At 47.9% G+C, this 20,359-nt stretch overlaps 1 protein-coding gene and 1 long non-coding RNA gene across 6 annotated transcripts in view; one reads left to right on the top strand and one right to left on the bottom strand.

Moving 5' to 3' along the window:
- The window catches only part of SH3GL3 (SH3 domain containing GRB2 like 3, endophilin A3), a 131,085-nt gene that overhangs the window by 109,211 nt on the left and 1,515 nt on the right, over nt 1–20,359 (top strand). The window contains exons 9-10 of one of the 5 annotated variants that reach the window (XR_004285550.1): nt 12,736–12,955; nt 13,800–18,779. The exons of the other annotated variants lie outside the window; for them this stretch is intronic. The gene's annotated coding sequence lies outside the window, so the exon portion shown is untranslated. Of the gene's footprint in view, nt 1–12,735; nt 12,956–13,799; nt 18,780–20,359 lie in introns of those variants that run through there. 5 annotated transcript variants of the gene reach the window in all.
- Nucleotides 3,311–8,246, bottom strand: LOC116590328. The gene is made up of 3 exons (XR_004285551.1): nt 7,826–8,246; nt 5,494–5,606; nt 3,311–4,410 (listed from the first exon to the last, which is right to left on the bottom strand). It is a non-coding gene; the product is annotated as an uncharacterized LOC116590328 (long non-coding RNA).

Below are 20,359 nucleotides of genomic sequence, written 5' to 3'. Positions count from 1 at the left end.
GTTCTGCAGCCTCAGTGGTAACTTCCCTTTTTATATCCTCTATCAATTATTTATGCTGTTACGAGAATAAAAATAATACTCAAGCCGTATCATGCTGTGTACTACCATTGCGTGCCTGTTGTCATTCAACTTTTTATAGTGGGTTACTCTAGCTTCATCCTAAGTCTTGAAGTTGGGTGGTGTTAGTCCTCTAATGTTGGTCTTTTCCCAAAGCTCTTTGGGCCGTTCTAGTAGCTTTTCTATGTGAATTATGGGATTAGCTTTTCAATTTCTCTAAAAGCAATCATGCTTAGATTTTGATTTGGTTGAGGTTGAATCTATAAATCAATTTAGTGGGGATTTACAGTTTAACAATATGGAGTTTTCCAGTCTTGAACACAGTCTATTTTCCACTTCAGTTTTCTTAATTTTTATCCTGCCATGCTTTGCTGTTTTTTAGCAGATAAGACTTAACACAGTTTTAAATCAGTCTCCCAGTACCTCATATTTTTCATGTGACTTGAAACATCATTTTTAAAAAATATCAGTGACCAATTTTTTATTGCTACTGTGTAGGTATACCGCTGATTTTTATCTGTTGGTCTTTCCTATAGATTGTTGACTTTGCCTTGTTGTTCTTGCTTGTTGATTGTTGACTTTGCCTTTGTTGTACTTGCTTGTTGATTGTTGCCTTTGTTGTACCTGCTTTTACATTGCCATGTTGCCGAATTCACTTACTAGTTTCAGCAGATTTTTTGTAGATCCTCTAAGTTTTTCTATAGAGAGGATCATGTCATCTGCAAATAAAGACTTAATGGATGTCAAGATGCCTTTAACTATTTTTGTTGCCTTTTTGCATCTGCTGGAAGCTCCAGTATCATGTTGAATAGAATAGTTGGTGTGCACCTGCTAGTTTTTTCTTGATATGAGAGGGGGGTAGCCTTCAGTATCTCATAATTAAGTATGATGTTAGCTGTAGGTTTTTCATAGATGCTTTTATCAGATTGAATTCTCTTCCCATCATAGTTTGCTGAGAGCTTTTATTAGGAATGAATTTCTTGGGCATCTGTGGAGATAATGTGTTTTTTGTTTTAGTTTGTGAACGTGGTGAGTTATGTGAAATTAATTAAAGCAGTCTTGTATTCATGGGATAAACCCTTTGTGAGAAAGGTTTTTTTTTAAATAAACTTAATTTTAGAATAGTTTTAGATTTATAGAAAAGTTGAAGAGATAGTACTTATCATTCCTATATACTCCAAACTGTTCCCCTATTATTTTTTTCCCTTATTATTAACATCTTACAAGTTTGGTACATCCAGTGAACCTGTATTGATACATTATTAATAACTAAAGTCTGTACCTCATTCAGATTTTCTAGTGTTTACCTAATGTCCTTTTTCTGTTCCAACATCCCATCCAAGACACCACCTTACATTTAGTCATGATATCTGCTTATAATCCTCTTGGCTATGACAGTTTCTGAGACTTTCTTTTGTTCTTAAGAGCTTGGCAGCTTTGGGGGGTCACAGTCAGGTATTTTGTAGAATGTCCCTAGTTGAGATTTGTCGATATTTTTTTAGTGATGAGACTGGGGATATGGAATTGGGAGTGTGGAATTGGAAGGCCACAGAGGCCAAGCGCCATTCTCCGGATATCAACATGAATCATTACTATTGATGCTAATTGTATCGATGCTTTTGCTGGCCACCTGGTTGACACAGTGCTTGTCAGCTTTCTCTGCTAAAGTTGCTCTATAAAATAAATGTTTCCCTGTGCAAAAGTTTTTAACTACAAATCAAATTACCCTGTAGGTATGAGGCTGTTGAGGTTATCTGTTTCTTCCTGAGTGATCTTTGGTAGTTTGTGTCTTTCATGGCCTTTGTCCATATCACCTAAGTTGCCAGATTTACTGCATAAAGTCTTTTATATATTCCCTTATTTTCCTTGTGAGAGATAGAGACTTTGTAGTGATGCCACTGTTCTCGTTTCTGATCGAAAATTTGTGTCTTCTCTCTACCTCTGGATGCGTCAATCTCCCTGTCTTCTCAAAGAACCAGTTTTCTGTTTCATTGGTTCTGTCACTTGCTGTTTTCTGGCTCATTGAGTTTCACTTTGATCTTTATTATTTCCTTCCTTTTTTGGATTTGCTTGCTCCTCCTCATCACATTTCTTAAGGTAGAAGCTGAGGTCACCGAGTCCTTTCGTCCACCCCAATCTGTGTGTTGAGTGCTGGTTTTTCCCTCGAAGCACTGCTTTAGCAGCATCCCATAGATCTTGGTATGTTGTCTTCATTTTCATCCTCTTCAGAATACTTTCTAGTTTCATGTTTGATATCCTCTTGATCCCATGGTTTATTTTGAGATATATTATTTAGTTTCCATATGTTTGGGGGATTTTCCATATCTTTCTGTTTAGGTTTCTAATTAATTCTATTTTTCTTAGATAACAGACTCTGTATGACTTGTACCCTTTAAAATTTTTTTTTAATTTTTTATTTTTTTATAAACATTTATTTTTATCCCCAGGCATACAGTTTGTGTCTTTCATGGCCTTTGTCCATATCACCTAAGTTGCCAGATTTACTGCATAAAGTCTTTTATATATTCCCTTATTTTCCTTATGAGAGATAGAGACTTTGTAGTGATGCCACTGTTCTCGATTCTGATAGAAAATTTGTGTCTTCTCTCTACCTCTGGATGCATCAATCTCCCTGTCTTCTCAAAGAAGACGCCAGGTTTACATACTTCACAGCACTCACCAAAGCACATACCCTCCCCAGTGTCCATAACCCCACCCCCCCTTCTCCCAACCCCCCTCCCCCCAGCAACAAGATGGGATTGGGAGGGAGACAAACCATAAGTGACTCTTAACCTTTAAAATTTTTTGAAACTTCCTTTTGATGGCCCAGGGTATGGTCCATCTTTGTAAATGTTCTTCCCTTGAAATGCGTTTGTGTTCTGTTCTTGTTGGGCGAAGGGTTCTGTAAATGCCAGTTTGGTCAAATTGTTTGATAACGTAGTTCAAATCACTTGTACCTCGTGGCTATTTTGTCTAGTCTTTTCTATTCATTTTTAGGCAGGGGTGTTGAGGTCTCTGACTGTAACTGTGGAGTTGTCTCTCCCTCCTGGCAAGTCTATTGGAATTACGAGAAGATCGGTTTACCCCCTCCCTTCCCTTTGTTCTCACTGACCCTTTAAATCTGATTACTCATACTGTTTTTAGTGATGGGAGATCTTTTTTTAATGCTTTAAGTAGCCTGTTTGATTCTCTCTGATTTTTTCTTTTTAAAGTCCTATTAGATGTTGAAAATGTGTCTTTTCTCTTTGGCTCATCTTTTCCTTCTTGCTTTCTAGATCTCTGTTCTTTTTACTTTGTCTTCAGAGAAAATTTCACCTTGTGAATTTTTTTCCTTGTACGCATTCATTTACTTAGCCCATCAGTTGAATTTCTTTTTCCAACTGAATGAACTTAAAATAACACAAATTTATTGTCTGTCTTACAGTTCTGGAGGTGAGAAGTCCTAAAACCAAGGTGTTGGTGTTCCTTTGAGAGGCTCTGGGGAAGAAGCTATTATCTTGTCTCTTCTAGAGGCTTCTAGAAAGCTGCCTTCTCTTCTCGTCCTTTCTCTTCTAGAACCTTCTAGAGGCTGCCTACATTCTGTGGCTTGTGGCCCCTCATTCCATGTTCAAAGCCAATGGTGGACCATCTTCCAAGCTGTCTGACTTGTGTTTGCATTATCATATCACTTTCTCTGCCTCTCACCCTCCCCGCTTCCTCTTCTAAGGTCACTTGGGATTACGGCTGATAAAATTGGGCCCGCCCACATCCTTCAGGTCTCGTCCATCTCAAGGTCTGTAATTTAATCACATCTGCAGATCCCCTTCTGCCACATAAGAAAGGAATCCACGGATTCTAGGATGTGGGCGGGGGGTGGGAAGATGGTTATTACTCTGCTTATCACACAGTTTTTTAGTTTTTTAGTCAAATTTTTTAGTTTTAACATGTAATTTGATAAGTCATTAGCTTCCTCACATCCCTGTAAGGGACTCAGGGTTGCTGTGACGAGAGAGGTGCATTGGTTTCTGGTTTTCTGGGTGTTTGCCTCCTCACTGCCTCAACTTTCTGGTCCAGGTCCCTGCCCTCGTGACTCCTTCCTGGAGGCGGATGCCTGGGCTCCCCGGTGCTTGGTGTGGACATGGGGTGGGAGGACTCACCTGGCCGCTCTGTTCCCAGAATGCCGGCCAGTCGTCCAGCTTGCAGCCCGCACTGGCTCTGGGCCTTGGGCATCCTCGGGGTCCGCTTCTGGAGCATCCCTCGTCGGGAACCACTCGGGCTTTGTACCTTCCATCTGCGCATCCTTTCTTCAGCTGTTCCGCACATTCCACGATTTCTGGTCCTCCAGCCGTGTTCGGTCTTGTTTGCCAACATCCCCTGGAAATTTTAAAAATTTCGTTTTACGACAGATGGAGATTCGAGATTGGAGGACAGGCTGCCAGCCTGTCCAGCCTCCCTCGGGTCAGTCACATGTGTCCCCCTGGACACGTCTCCCTGCTGTTTGCCGTCCCAGGGGGCTTTGGGAGCCCAGGGGCCACAGACATGAAGAACCTTCAATCATATCATAAGACGATTATTTTCTTTTCTCAATTCTTTTTTCATCATTCTGAGTTCAAGGAGAGAAAGCCACAGTGTTTACTTAGATGGGAATGTTTTTAATGTCAGATTCTAGCAGACGAGATAGGCGTTGGCCTGAAAGCCTTTTGCAGGCAGGAGTACCCAGCTTGAATTGAACAAAATTGTCTAGTTTGGGGCGCCAGCGTGGCTCCGTCTCTTAAGCGTCTGGACTCTGGATTTCGGCTCAGGTGGTGATCACGGGGTGGACAGATGGAGTCCTGCATCGGGCACCACACCGGGGTCAGAGTCGGCCTGAGGAGTCTGTCTCTCTCCCTCTGCTCCTCTCCTGCTCGCGCTCCCTTTCACACGCTCTCTCTTTAAAAAAAGTTTTGTTTTTTCCATCATAATTAGTCTCCCCGTTACATTCTCTATGGTACGTGGCATGAGTTTCCATTTTACATCTTTGATGTAATATTTCATTTAAAGTTATTTGCTCTCTCTCTCAAAAAATATAATAATAATAATAATAATTCGCTGGATGCACCAAGCTGCAGCTCGTGCACACTCACGTTTTGTTCTATCCAGCTTTTTCTTTCGAGCTACTGGTATGTGATACGCTTTCAAAGTTACCGTAGGCCGCAGTTTCACCAGATGTTCTGCCACGCCCTAACGAGGGTCAGTGGCCTTCATGCCTGTTACACCTGCTTCCTCCTCCCTGCCCGCCCACCGACTCCGCACCCCATGCTTGATGGTGACGACACCCGACTGTTGCCACTAGGTTGTGTCAGGTCGTAGTTACTGCTCCACGGAGACTCCAAAAAACAGTGGTTCAGAAGGTGGAGATCAAGGCTGGGAGCCCAGACTCGAGATTTCTCCTTAGGAAATGGGCCCCAACTGGCTCACCTCACTTCCGCTCCCAGCCTGGCGAGAGCAGCGTCCAATGGCGACACCTCGCTGCAAAGGCTGGGGAAGGGGGAGGGAAGCCAGAAAGCCACGTCCTAGCCGGGCCCATATTCCTGGGGAAGAAAGCGAGCGTGGGTTTTGGTGGTTAGCTTGTGGCTTCTGCCGCAGACACATACTACACCTTTGTTGAGGAAGCAAACATCTGTTCTCTCTCTCCCTGACCTCTCTGTGGGGTCCCACGTGATTCACTTCCGTTAGAGTGTGCCCCGCGCCTGGGCCCGCACTGCTGGTGGGGACGCATAGTAAGGTAACTTAAAGAGTTGGCAGATGTCTTGTGTCAGGGGTCAAGTGAAAAATCCTTCACGCTTCATGGGCTCTATGGCCTCTCTTGTAGCCCTGCAACTCAGTCAGAAGTGCCCATAGACAATCCGAAAATGAATGCCCAAGGCTGTGTCCCATTAAAACATTATTTGGCCTGCAGACCAGAGTTTGCCGAGTCCTGGGGTGACTCACTGGGAAATCCACTGAGCAGTGTCTGTCAGAATTAATGAAAATGTTTATGCTTTCTCAGTGGCTTCATTCCTGGAAATGTATTCTAAGGAAATAATTTAAGCAGTAGCCTACCTGTCCTTCTGTTACAGCACTGTCTAGAGACGTGACAAGCCAGACGTGAAAATAACACGATGACCGGTGTTTGTTTATATGTATTTGTCAGTAGTAGGATACCGATTAAGGAGATGTGGAACATCAAATGGGACCTTATGCAGCCATCCAAATGCACTGGAACGGATGTTATGTAGAAATGTGAAAATGTTCATGGTACGATGGTTGGGTGGGTAGTTAGTGCAGTGTGATGGTTGGGTGGATAGTGCAGTGTGATGGTTGGGTGGATAGTGCAGTGTGATGGTTGGGTGGATAGTTAGTGCAGTGTGTCGTTGGGTGGGTAGTTAGTGCAGTGTGATGGTTGTGTGGGTAGTTAGTGCAGTGTGATGGTTGGGTGGGTAGTTAGTGCAGTGTGATGGTTGGGTGGATAGTGCAGTGTGTCGTTGGGTGGGTAGTTAGTGCAGTGTGATGGTTGTGTGGGTAGTTAGTGCAGTGTGATGGTTGGGTGGGTAGTTAGTGCAGTGTGATGGTTGGGTGGATAGTGCAGTGTGTCGTTGGGTGGGTAGTTAGTGCAGTGTGATGGTTGTGTGGGTAGTTAGTGCAGTGTGATGGTTGGGTGGGTAGTTAGTGCAGTGTGATGGTTGGGTGGGTAGTTAGTGCAGTGTGATGGTTGGGTGGATAGTTAGTCTAGTGTGATGACAGTTTTGCAGATCAGTGTCTCTGCACAGACCAGGTTAAAGGGTAGTAATTTATGGGCAGTATTTTCCTGTTTTCAAGATCGTCTTTAATATTTGAATAAAAAGTATATTTAATGATGGGACAGTTGATGGCCCTTGAGAAAAGGTATACTTCTTTCTTCAATGAGATTGTGCATTACGTTTTATTGCCTGTTTTCCCTGGCCGCTGGGAAGCTCCGCGCCAGATGCAAAGGCCCAGCCCAGGGACCGTTGACGGTACTGCAGCTGCCTCACGGGCCCCTCCTCCCCTTCCACCAGGGCGGCCGTGTGTCCTCATTAGCTTGGGACAGGCCCAAGTCAACTGTCCCAAGACAGTCCTGTGTCTCACTTTAGTTCAGTTTTTAGTATTGCCCCCCACCCCGACTTTTACTCTCGAAAGTTCTCTTGTTTGGATGAAAATCTGTTGTTTCCCTAGTGTTTGTAGCTTTGCTTTTTGACTTCTGGTACAGAAACACTCTATTCTGAATATGTGTATTATTGTAGGCCACTTCAGAATTTCTGTTTGGAAAGAAGCTGGATAGAAAAACAAACTAAGTAAAAACTTTGAAAATGCGTCCAACTCCAGGCTGCCCGTCAGCCGCCCTCCCCGCACTCTGAATGGAGCCCAGCTAGCAGACCCCAGCACCGAGGGTCCAGCTCCCAGCCCCCTTGCTGTCTTCTGCTATCCAGGAAAACTCAGCTCTCCTGTGATAAGAGGGTGTCCTCATCTACCTGTAGCGATACTAACTTTGACCTCTTAGATTCGCAGTTGAACTGAAGTTGCACTTAAGGGCATAGGGACATAGCATGCCGTCTTTTTCAGTACCAGAAATAGGGCAGGTATATATTATACCCCATTTCATGGCCATAACACACACACACACGTGCGCACACACACACACACACACACACACACACCATTTCATGGCCATAAAAATATTGCAAGGAAGTGGTAACGGTAGAAAATAAAACAGAAGCAAATAACAATGTAACAATATAGCCGTTCCACTTACCGAGTACTTAATGTGGGTCAGCTAATGTACAGAAGACGCCCTTCACATTTCTCATGTGGTTATTGTGCCCATTTTACAGACCAGTACACGGAGGCCCAGGGAGGTTAAGTGAGATTTTCTCAAGGCCACAGAGACAATAAGTAGCAGCGTCAGATCCTTCACTTTCTAGATCTTTCACTTTATATCCTTAAAAAGGAATACTGGGGAACATTTAAAATGTATAAGAGCATTGGGAATGATTTAGTTCCAAGCTCCTCGATCACGGGGAATCCGTGGCCAGCGAGCGGTTGCAAAGGGAGCCTGTTGTATGCATCTGACTTGGACAAAGGAAATGCTGATAGGACAGTGAGTTCCTTGGCTTTCTTTTCCAGACTGTGCATGTCAGTGCTTTTGTACCCTCCTCCTTGGCCAGTAGCTAGGGCCCCGGGCAGATTAAGTTGTTAGAAGAGCGATGGTCAGCCAGAGATCACAGATGTGCAAAAGATGTCTTTTCGGAAGGCTCAGTGTCCCAAGGGCGGGCTCTCCACTGCTGCCCTTCCCAGGCTGCCTCTCTGAAATTGCCCTTGGCAGTGGCTTTGGCCCCCGACTCCAGTATCGGGCTTCGGTGATTTGTGGGTGGAATTTGCGATTGTAAAGGGGTCCTGTACTGTTTGTTTCTGGGGCAGGGTTTCAAAAGAAAATGGCATTTTATAGCCCGTATTAATGGGAAATTACTTTCCATTAGGATCCTGAATGATTTGCACATAGTGTTTATAAAGCGAAGGAAAAATGTCAAGCATTTCACTAACAATTTAAAGCAAAGCTCTCAGAACTGTGCCAGGAACGCATTCCAAGAACATTTTCTTCATCATTTCTTTCTCAAGGAACAGAGAAGAGGGAGATGAAAGGGCGCAGGTCAGTTAGGCAGACTCCATCGTGGGACCGAGATGGATGCTTTGATAGCACATTTCTCGCTGCCTGAGAGAATGAGTAAAGTGAGCCAGGAGCAGGGGAGGGGGCGGGGGGGTGCGGGTCACCTCTTGAGATGATGGATTGCAGGCAGAACCGAGTTCAGCCCTGGCTCAGAGGAGGCCCAGCCCGTCCAAGCCCGTGTGCGTGGGGTCACGACGCGTCATCAGCGTGTGCTGCCCCTGTGTCCCCAAAGAGACAGGAGGGCCAAGAAAAGCCCCCGGACTGAAACGTGCGCCTGCCTTGTTCCCATAAAACCTTCGGTTTTGAAGAAAACAGGCTGGGAGTATGCAGTCTAGGCTCGCGTGTTATTGGGGCCCCTCGTTGTCACTTACGGAATTAGAAAAAGAATATTTTGCATTTCTTTTTTTTTTTTTTTAAAGGTTTTATTTATTTATTTGACAGAGAGAGATCGCAAGCAGGCAGAGAGGCAGGCAGAGAGAGAGGAGGAAGCAGGCTCCCGGCTGAGCAGAGAGCCCGATGCGGGGCTCGATCCCAGGACCCTGGGATCATGACCTGAGCTGAAGGCAGAGGCTTAACCCACTGAGCCACCCAGGCGCCCCATATTTTGCATTTCTTATCAACTCCTTTATTTATGAGTGTTTTTTCCCTTTCCCCCATTTAAGTTCTTAAAGAGGGTGTCACTTTATATACTCCCAACTTGGGGTTCATACGCTCCAGCTTGAGGTCGACTTTGAAAACAAGGAAGGCCGAGGGTAGGGAACACGTGTGGGTTCCAAGTGCACGCTATGGGCGTTGCAGAGTGAGGCGAAATAAATCTCTCAAATGGCTTCTGTGAAGACATTCTCCCTCCCTCCAGGTATAAAAGAGACTTTTATATAAAGTTCTTGACACTGCTAAGGGGGCTTGGAAGTAACATCTGGAGTCTGAGTCCTTCCCCTCGTCGGAGCAAAAATCTCTGGGATTACATTAGAAAATAAACATTTACTCCAAAGTCAAGTGTGAAGTTCGCAACTTGAAGAAGACAAGCACTTTCCAAAGAGAAATATATGCCTTTTTTTTTTTTTTTTTACCTAAATTTCCGAAGAGGAAATGAAAATTTTCACTCGGCAGCGACCGTGGCGATCGCCCAGTGGGCAGGTTGTTTCTTGCTTTTCCTTCTTTCCTTCCCACAGTTTTCTTATTTGTTTTTCGGTCACCGACCCTCCCCTTCCCTCTCCCCCCAATAAGCATTTCTGTACATTATCAGCGGCCGGTGGGTCAGAGCTATTGACAGGAGAGAAGTGAACAGGCCCTGTAGTGCAGCTCAGAATCTGGCGCTCATTTGCTGTGTGACTTTGGGGGAGTTTCTTAAGCTTTCCGGGCAGATTTGAACTTGCCCCTGAATGAAGTGATTGGATTGAACACACTGCAGGTTTCCTCCCCTGTCAGTGCTGTGGCTGCTGTAGTTCTAGTTCATGAGTATTTAGCTTTCATAAAAACGTGAGAAGTGCACAGATTGACCATTTTCTGTGTTCTCTGTTTAAAAAAATATTTCTTTAAATTGATGGAACGTGAACCGTGATTCTTACTGTTGATCAGCAGCCACTGACTCAGGAAGGGGGAAGAGTCCTCTTACTTTTCGTCCCGAGGAAGCTTTAGAGAGGAAGGCTTTCTCACGGCAAGGAATGGTTTCCTGAAATTCTTATAAAGAGTCTGTAAAAAGAGTTTTCGGAAAGCTGTAAGGTGTGACTTCTGATGTAGTGGTGAGAATTTTACTGCTACTTGGCTGAAATGATGGCATTTTATTATCTCCGATGCTGCCTATTTAAACATTTTGATATTCTGTGGTGATGAAGCATTAGGTCTCTAAGCTAACACTTGAAATGCCCTCATCTAAAGATTAACATAGATACTCATATTTTTTAAAAAAGAGTGTAGGAGTCGATGTTTCCTGGGATAACACAGAGGGCAGCTATAAGGCACGGTCCCATAGGACTTTATGTTTAAGTCCACGAGAATGACCCCCCTGGAGTTGTCCTGTGGGTGTGGCCCCAGCTGCAAACCCCAGTGCCAGAGTATGGGGATGAGAGACCCAGGGCAAGTGTAAGAAACCTGGCACCAGGCAGCTGACACGGACCTCCGTGGCAGGTGCACAGAAGGGGAGAGGTGAGTCTGTGGCCAGGTATGGAATACTAGTCCTGTCCAAAGGGGGGCGCTGGCTGCCAAGAGCAGCTGTTTGTTGCCTCGGAATATGGGCCCAGAAGAGCCGGCCTTTCTGATTTTTCAAGAGAAGCCAGAAATCATACATTTGCTTACATGCAATCTCCTGATTTTTAAGTATTGATAACTTAGCCACACTGTGCGGAGCAGGGGGCAGCCCAAACAAAGCCCATCGGTGAGCTTGAACTCCACCCTGGGGGCCAGGAAGTCACCTCTGATTAAGGCCAACGTGTGTCATCTTCTCTCCCTTCACTCGGAGCCGCGAAGGCAGCCCACAAACACGGGACCTGGTGGTCCCAGGAAGCTTTTGAGATAATGTCTCCAGACTCGCAAGGCTGTGCGAGGGGGAGGGCACAAAACTCCCTGCGCACACCCACCTCGCGCAGCCGGTGTAAGCAGTGGAGGGTTGGAATTACGGTGAAAACAAGTCACACCTGCTTATTTAATAGATTACAGTGTGATGAGTGAGGTTGAGTCCCCCGACAAGAGATTTCCACAAGTCACATCTCCTTTGGGTGCATGGAGTGTTCTTATTTCTAGAAAGAGAGTTCGTAGATTTTCACTGGACTTTTCTTAGTAACTTAATACCTGTCTTAGGGAGCTTGGGTGGCTCTAATGGAATACCACTGACCAGGGGGCTCGAATAATCATTTCTCCCAGTGCTGGGGCTGAGAGCTCCAAGATCGAAGCGCTACCAGATTCCACTTCCGGTGAGGGTCCGCTTCCTGGTTTACGGGTGGCTGTCTTCTCGATGTGTCCCGACACAGCAGCATTGTTCCATTCACGAAGGCACACCCTCATGGCCTAATCACCTACCCAGAGCCCCCCATACCACTGCCCTGGGGATTAGGGCTTTGACGTAGGAATTCGGAGGGGATGCAGACATTTAATCTATAACATTAACCACAGATTAAGGCATAAAATTTGCAGCTAAGAAAATCTGGGACCAGGGGTGACCTCATCCAGAGCTAGAAACCAGGGATCTGCCGTTCCCCTGTAGTTTATTAGCAGTGGACAAAAATAGCATGTCAGAGGCGGCGGACAAAATGGTTTTGGGGGTATTTATTACAATTCTGCACCAGCGCTGTGTCTGGGTCAGCTGCAGGGAAAGTGCTTAACTTCCAAATAATTCTTCTGCAAGGGCTTGAGATTTTAGATTGGGAAAAGAGAAATTACAATTTGAACCAAACCTCATAGGTTGAGGGAGGTGCCTGGCCTGGAGGGAGTAAGCGCTCGCTGGGTGTTGGAGAGGAGTCTGAACCGGACATACACTGGAGAGTTTGGATCCGGTCTGTGCCCCCGCAGGTTAAAAGGCAAACTACCCCATTGTCTAATGGTGCAGGCAAAGCCAGCTCTCAGGGTCACCCTGGTGCACAGCCAAAGCCTCCAGAGGGAGGCTCAGGTCCGTTCCCGGCTGGGGTAACTCCACCCTGAACAGGAAACTTGCTCTCTGCAGCCCCACGCGTAGCATTGGTGGTAAGGAAACACCCCCCGAACTTCCAGACGTCCGCCCAAGGAAATAGGCAGAATGGGAGCCTACCTGGCCCAGACAGGTGCCACCTGCTGGCCTCAGTATTACATGGGCTGTGAGGTCACAGGGAGGTCCAGATCCTCGCTCTTGGTTACTCCTGCTGGGTCTCAAGCTCATGCTCGAGAGAGCAGATATTACCACTGTGACTGCCCGGGGTTGTCCTACGATCATGTGGATCGGAGGTGCTGGGCAGGGCGCTTGCCACGGAGCAAGAGCCCGCCCCCGCCGTGGCTGTTCATGTGACCTAACTGGTTATCTGATTTCTTAGCCTACAGCAGACTGGAAGCAGCAGATTAGAAAGGCCGAGGGACGGCTTCGGGAAGGTCCACTGACGGCAGGAAAGTGACAGGTCACAGCCCGGCGACAAGGGAGGCAAGAGAAAGACTTAAAAAAACAAACAAAAACAAACAAAAAAACAAAGCAGGAACAAAAAGTCAAAAGGCACAGCAGTCTGGGGCATTTACTAAAAGACAAAGAGCCATCCTCAGGTCAGTAGCTTCTGGTAGTCGCCAGACCTTGTTCCCTGATGGGCACACACGTCGACAACCGTCCTGTAACTCTCGTCTCTCTCTGTCCCCTTTCCCTTCTAAAAATAGGACTGGGGGATCGAGGGGGCATCACAGCTTACCTTTTCAGGGGGGACGGCTTGCCCCAGGTGCCTCCAGGGAATGAAGTCCTCAGAGGCAGCAGCAGCAGACAAGAGCAAGTGGGGGGTTCCTGTGAGGGTCTGGAAGGGACCCAAGTTTAAGTCCAGCAAAGAAGAGTGGCAGGATTTTTGTGCTACGGAGAGAAGCATGCCCCCTGCTGCGCGGACCTCTCCCTGCCTCTCCCCCTCCAGCGCAGTCAGTGCCAGGAGCAGAAGTCCAGCCCTGGAGAACCGGCCCGCAGATCCTGGCACGTGGCATAGGGTCGGGGGGGCACAGGAGCAGACCAGGCTGCAGAAACCCAGGGCCATCAGATGCCACATTCACTCTGGTGGCTGCTGTGCCACCCAGAGTCAACTCCGGTGCTTGCTTTGTTTTTTTGTTTTCTCACTGAAGCCTGAGCTGCATACTCAGAAGCAGGCGCTCAGGCAGAGGAAAGCAGGGCCGGGAATAAGTAGCCAAAGAACATCTCTGGAGCGTGTGGGACCTGGTAGACCTTTGAGGGCCAGGGAGGGCTGTAGGAGAGAATGCTCCCAAAGAACGTTCCAGGGCCTGGGAGCTCCCCGGAGCAGGCCAGGCTCCGAAGCCCAACTGATAGACCCCCCCCCTGCCCTCATGCCCATCCCTGGCCTGGGGTTGGCTCAGAAGCTGAGTGGGGATAATCTCACAGGCCAGTGATTTTTTTCAGGCCAAGAGCAGACTCTGGACCCAGATGGAGGCCACGTCTCAGCACCACTGCTGAGTTGCTTTGAACTTGTTAATGCTTCATTCCTCCATCCACCAAACTGGGGGGAGTCATGGTACCAGAGTAAAGCCACGGATGTCAGGGAGCCACTTAGAATATTGTCCTGGCACTGAGGGTTATGAAGTCATCCCCGCTGCTGGTGGGACCGTGGGACCGCGAGCAGAAGGAGAGCGCTGGGCATCTCCGTGAGAGTGAGGGGCCTCTGCACCTGGGACTTGGGGACACAGAAGGGAGGATGGGGAAGGGCCCTCCCCAGAACTTTAGTGTTGTTAAAATGGTAAGAGGGGACCCCGTATTGTTAGGTACCAGGCCATAGTATTGCCAAGAGGGCAGGGAACATACTTTAGGGAAACACGAGTTCCCGGCCTCTTGTGCATTCCCGACGCAGTACGCACTCACCGCACACCCGGCCCCCTTGAAACTCCTGTGTTATGGATTCCTTTGTTTCTTTTTTCTCCTAATGGTGTGGATCAGGACTTGAATAATAAATATTTAACAGGGACCCTCCTTTTTCTCTGTTAAAATAATCTTTGTTGTGGTGCTTTCACAAGGAAGACTTTTTCCCACCTCTGCTCTCATGTTTCGTTAAGCCAGGGCTCGGGAGTAAGAGAAAATAAACACGGGCCCCTTGGCCAGGGCAGGCAGGCGGAGGCCTGGGCTAGGGCTGGGGCATCAGCCACCTGCCGGACAGCATGGGCCACCCCTCAGCCAGCAAGGTGTGCCCAAGCTCAAGGAGCAGTGGCTGTGAGGCCCCAGGGGACAGAAGGAACGAGGTGTCCCCAGAGACAGTACACTGGATAGAATCCATCTTTCCTTATGGGAAGGTTTCTGCAGAAGTGCTGGCTTCTGATGGTGGGAAGCTGGGGGTCCTATGCAGGTGTTTGTGTCTGATCCGGTGAGGAAGACCCCCCCCCCTTTCTGCCTGGTCCCATGGGCTCCATCCCATGCTGACTCTGACCCCTCTTTAGTGGAGAGGGGAACTTCCTACATTATCACTTTGGTGGGCAGAAGCTTGACTTCTCTTAAGTGAACTGAACTTGCTTATGTGTCTCCATTTAGAGCAGTGGGGGAAACAAGTTAATCTTTTTTCCATTTCTACTGTTGGCCAAAAAAAAGAAAAAAAATTAATCTTTTTTCCATCTCTTCTAATGGTGGAAAAAACCATAATCTTGCCATTTTAAGGTAACCCGGTCTCTTGCAGTAGAAAGTACACTAGCCGTTTATCACTTGGTCAGTTCAGGACCCACACCCGGTCTGTTCCGTGGAGACTCCCTGTCAGGGCAGCTCATGGTTCTCGCAGACCCCCTCCTCCGCACACCGCTCCCCTCGGATGTTGCCCGGAGGCCAGGGGACGTGGCATGGACGTCACGGTGGCAGGCAGTGGGGCTAGTCTGGGGCTGAACTGCTCGCACTGCTGGGATCATTTGTCACTCCAGGCCCAGCTCTGTGGGCCAGGCCTCCCCCTCTGGCTTGTGGGGGCTCAGGGTCCTGCCCGCCCCAGGCCATCTTTGGTCCAGCTGTCCCCTTCCCCACAGCACCTCCTCACTTCCGGAGGGCACTCGAGATGTGTTCCAAGGTCATGGGGAGCCAGGGGTGGCTCCCTTAGGCCCCTCCCTGTGTAATTACACCTCCCCACCATGCTGGCTGGGAGCACTTGGAGTATGTGCCTCCTCCCAGAGTTCCAGTGGGAAGTGGAGCCTAAGACCCCCCCTACCCCCACCCTGGGTAGACTCAGGGGAGCATTTCAACCTTCTTGCCCACCCTCTTCTCTCTCCAGCCCCTTCTCCACCTCTAGAAAAAGCTCATAGGTCTCCAGTGGCGGGAAATAGCCCTTCCCTCTCCACGGCTTGTAATCAAATCTCCATACTCTGGGTTCTTCACATCCTGGTTCCTTAGACTCCAGAAGTCAGGTTGTCTGTCTGTATGTCTGTCTCTCTGCCTTTTAAATCTCATAAAAGCCCACCTGGCTCTGGTCTGGGCATGAAAGCCTGTAAACCTTGGCTTTCACACCAGTTTGTGGCTGAAATGGCATGATTTGGGAACCTAGAAGTTACAACATTGACTGCGTTGTTCATGTGCAGGCTCTTCTCTCTCCCTAAAGTAAGGGAGGCTGTAGTCCTTGGGCTGAACGCCCCCAAGAGTGGAAATGACCCAGCTCGACAAAGGCACTGGGTGATATTCCAGAATATCGTCCTGCTGCTGTAGGCCAGGACAGCCAACCCCAGCTCTGGGGGCACTGTGTGCGGTGCCGGGGGCGGTGCAGACATGACCGGAGAGCCAGGTGCTCACGCCTTGCCTGGTCGGGGAACTGTGGCCTGCCTCATGACGCCAGCCCCCCGCCTCTCAGGGGAGATGCCATGTTTGGGGCTCACTTGCTGATGGAGTGTGATATGAGCGCTGGTCGTTTTCCAGCTCTTAGAAAATCAAAATGGGCAGCGTGGCAGTGGTCCCTTGCCTAGAATAAATGAAGTGAGAAGTGAGTAATGTATCTTTTCCCTGATTTGTTCAGCGTGTGTGCCAGCCGTGCACACGTGGGCGCATGCCGCGGGCTGGTGGGCAGGGTGTGTGTGTGCCTGCCGTTCAGCATTGATTTCAGTCACTGCAGGTAGCTTGCAGAGTCAACGGGAGGAAAAACTGTTCTGTTGTGATACCCTTGGTCAGTGTGATAGCCCGTAAAATGTCTTGGCGACCCTTCGCGGTGTCACAGATCATGTAGGAGGTGACATCAGCAGGATAGAGCCCAGGCCGGGAGCCCTGGTGTCTGGTTCTGGCTTTGCCATTAGCCCAGGGGCCAGGCTGTTGTGACCTCTTGGAAGTGTCACTGTGTCTTCTTCAAAAAGAGAGAGGTCCGTGGACAGCCACCAGATACCCTTCTAGCACCGACATTTCACGTTCAAGGAAATCTGTCCAAGATGACCACCGTGTGGTTTGGCACCGAACTCCATCTCCCTCTTCAGTGCGCTGGGAGGGCAAGACATGCTATAGGCTAGTAATCACTTCGATAGACCACGTTACCACTGGTATTCATTAATAGAGTTGACTTCGACTCCACAGTCCCAGTTGGCGTGGATTTTCAGTGCCCCGGCTCACCCGGCGAGGCATCGCCTTTCCAAAGGAAAATGAAAATTCTTCAGGCTAAACTCAGTTTCCAGTGCTCTGAAGCGATGGAACGTCATTCTGTTCCAACGCAAGATAACGAACAGGACCTCGTGTTGAAGTCCTTCCACGGCCACCATTAGGACAAAAGGAATACAAGAGGTTGGGATAGGACGGAGGCGTGTCCTGGAAGGAGCCATCCAAGGACTAGAAACATCGCCTGTCTTCTAGAGACAACAGTGCACGCGGATTCAGGTTCTGAAAGGCTCCTCTTCCTGTAAGTCCCCACACAGGAAGGAGCGTCTTCCCTGGAGAGGGAGAAGTGGATCCCCTCCCCTTTCCCTACCCGATGAAACTCCTCTACACTCCCAAGCTCTGGTTGAAGAAAGTGCACCGAAGGGAAGGCCGTTAGGTGGGTGATTTGCAACCTCCCCTGGACCCTGGAGACTCCTGAGAAATTTTAAAAATCCTAAGGCCCCGGTGCCAGCGTCAGAGCTTCCTGATTTCATTGGCCCAGGGTTCTGCTGACGAAGAGCTTGTTAGTCGGCCGCCATGTTGAGAGCCGAGACAAGGGGTCATCTCAGCTCCATGGAGAACTTCACTGATGAACAGCCTGCAAGGGAAGGAGGGCTTGGCTCCTGCTCCCTCCCGGGTGTGGACAGCGTGCTGGGAAGGTCAGGAGTGGGGCTGGCCCTGACGGAGGACCGCCCCCCCGCCTGTCAGAGAAATGAACAGGCCCCACGCAGGGATCTGCTGCCCAGGACTGAGGGGCTCCTCGTTTGACCAACCAGAGAAATACCCAAATTTCTCCTCTCTTTCCGGGGACATGAAAGGTTTGGTGAGGAAGGAGCATAATCTTGAGCAGAGCTTGTTTCAACTCTCAAAGTCCAGAGAGAAAGAAGGGTGTTTCGTAAGAACAGAAAAAGGAAGTAAGCACAGAAAGCGTCAAACAGGATGGCAGAGGTGAGACGGCGTGTGTGGATAGTTCAGTCCTGTGCAGGGATTAAGCTCTTCCTAGAGGACTTGGACCATGAACCTTGCACGGTCTCGACCTGGGACACTGCCTCTCACCTTTGCAGACCTCGCTGTGCTGGTGTGACCAAAGACACAGGGCCATGAGGAGTTGGCTGTGGATGGTGTGGAGACCTCCCTGGTCTCCTTCTGGACGGCCTGTTGGGCCTTCTGCTGGGGGCCTCTGCCCCTGGGGTGGTTGCCAGGTAGACAGGGGGGTGTGGTTTTCCTGGGGCGGGGCTGGCTTCCTCCCAGCTCCATCTTCCCTGGGACAGTCGTGTCTGTGCTGGACTCACCAGTGTCCATGCCCTTGACATGATTGGGTCAGGCGTCACCTCCCCCGCTCAGGGCAGCCTCAGCTACTCCAGGTGGAATCATGAGAACCACTGAGGCCACATGTCCCCGTGAGAGCCTATCGTAAGCTGGACCACGATGACCCCCTCTCCTTCTCAGACACTCTATGTCACCATCATAAACTGTCCGAGAAAGCATTCTACATTCAGAAATCCATAAGCCAGGATAATTGGGGGCAAATCGTTTCAAGTCTTCAAGTTCGAATATTTTAGAAAATAGAAAAAAAGTCTATTTTTTAAAGCTGACACGCTCTGATATCAAGGCCTGACCAGAGTATAAAATGGGAGGAATTGCACTTTTAAATACAGATGGAAAAATTTTAAATAGTAACAAATTCAGTCTAGCTCTAGATAAAAGTATCACCCACGAGAAAGTCGTTCCTTCTGGGCCTGCAGTGGTCATCAGTCATTAAAAATATTCTGGGGCTGCCTGGGTGGCTGAGGCAGTTGAGCAGCTGACTGGATTTTGGTTCAGGTCCTGATCTCAGAAACCTGGGATCGAGCCCCATATTGGGCTCCACGCTAGGTGGGGAGTCTGCTTGAAGATTCCCTCTCTCCCTCTGCCTCGCCCTGCTTATGTCTCCCTCTCTCTCAAATAAATACATCTTTGAAAAAAGAGTAGTAAAAAAATATGATCCATTTAAAATCAAAATGAGATTTTTTAAAAGTAATTGCTATGCCCCATATGGGGCTCGAACTCACTATCCTAAAATCAAGCGCTGTATGCTCTACTGACCGAACCAGCCAGGTACCCCCCCAAAAAGAAATTTCGAGGGGGGGGGACTCAATAAAGTTTACCAGGTGGAATGATTTCATGAGGTTAGGAAATGAGGAGCTTACCTTGTTAATTATTAACGCATAACCCTTTAAAGCTACAATATTTAAAATGATACATTGTTAGTTTCCTGAGTGGATCAGTGGAAAAAATAGAAAATCCTGAAATACGTCCAAGTGCACGTGATCATTAAATATATGACAAAGATAAAAGCAGTATTTGAAGTCAGCGGAGGAATAACGGGTCCTTTAATGAGTTGTCTTGAGATAACTGCTTCAGTGTCCTCAAAAATAAATAATGCCTTGGGGCGCCTGGGGGGCTCAGTGAGTTGAAGCCTCTGCCTTCGGCTCGGGTCATGATCTCGGGGTCCTGGGATCGAGCCCCGCATCGGGCTCTCTGCTCAGCGGGGAGCCTGCTTCCCCCCCCCTCTCTCTCTGCCTGCCTCTCTGCCTGCTTGTGATCTCTCTCTGTCTATCAAATAAATAAATAAAAATCTTTTTAATTAATAAATAAATAAATAAATAATGCCTGTATTGGCCAAAATTCGGTGGAATTAAGAGTAAAAATTTTCACCTGAAGAAATTAAATCATTCCTGGGATGCATTTAGTTGAATGAATGTGGAGGAGAAACTAGGGATGGAAAGGTGGATGAGCTTGACTATGCTGATTAAAATCTCTGTGTGTTCTCTCTGTGTGCCAGAAACGCCCTTCCCTGCCCCAGCCCCAAGACACGCTCCAGAAACAAATGGAAGAAAACATGATACATGTAAAAAATATTTATGACATTTTCTAAGGGGCTCCTGAAACTTTTAAGACAAAAACAATGGACAAATAAACTGGTAGTAAATGTTTAAAGTCTTGGAACAATTGATGGTTTTATGAATAGTAAATTCCCCCTCTGAAGTTTACCTTCCGGTGTTGATAGTGCATGTTTGTAAATAAACATGTATTAGGATGTTTTTCAAAGAGTTCTGGAGGAACGCCACGAGAGAACAAAAAAAGAAGGAAGGAAGGACCTTATGTATCCAGCAATATAGGAGGAGGGTCACTGAAATCAAGTCATACAGTATGTCGTAGCGTGACACAGTGTGTCTGTGTCATCCTGATAGAGTTGACGGCTGGTCGGCCGTCGAAAGGATTCTGGAAAGAGATTCACAATAATACGGATAGGGATGGTCTTTGATGAAACGAATAGATTTATGTAAATACATACACAGATACGTTCATCACGACGTCTGGAAGCTTCTCCACCAAAATGTTCCTTTAAC

The sequence above is a fragment of the Mustela erminea genome, chromosome 5 (genome assembly GCF_009829155.1).
Source record: "Mustela erminea isolate mMusErm1 chromosome 5, mMusErm1.Pri, whole genome shotgun sequence".
In the NCBI taxonomy this organism is placed as follows: Eukaryota; Metazoa; Chordata; class Mammalia; order Carnivora; family Mustelidae; genus Mustela; species Mustela erminea.
The sequence above is the reverse complement of the archived record's forward strand: the minus strand, read 5'-3'. Positions and strand labels throughout refer to the sequence as shown.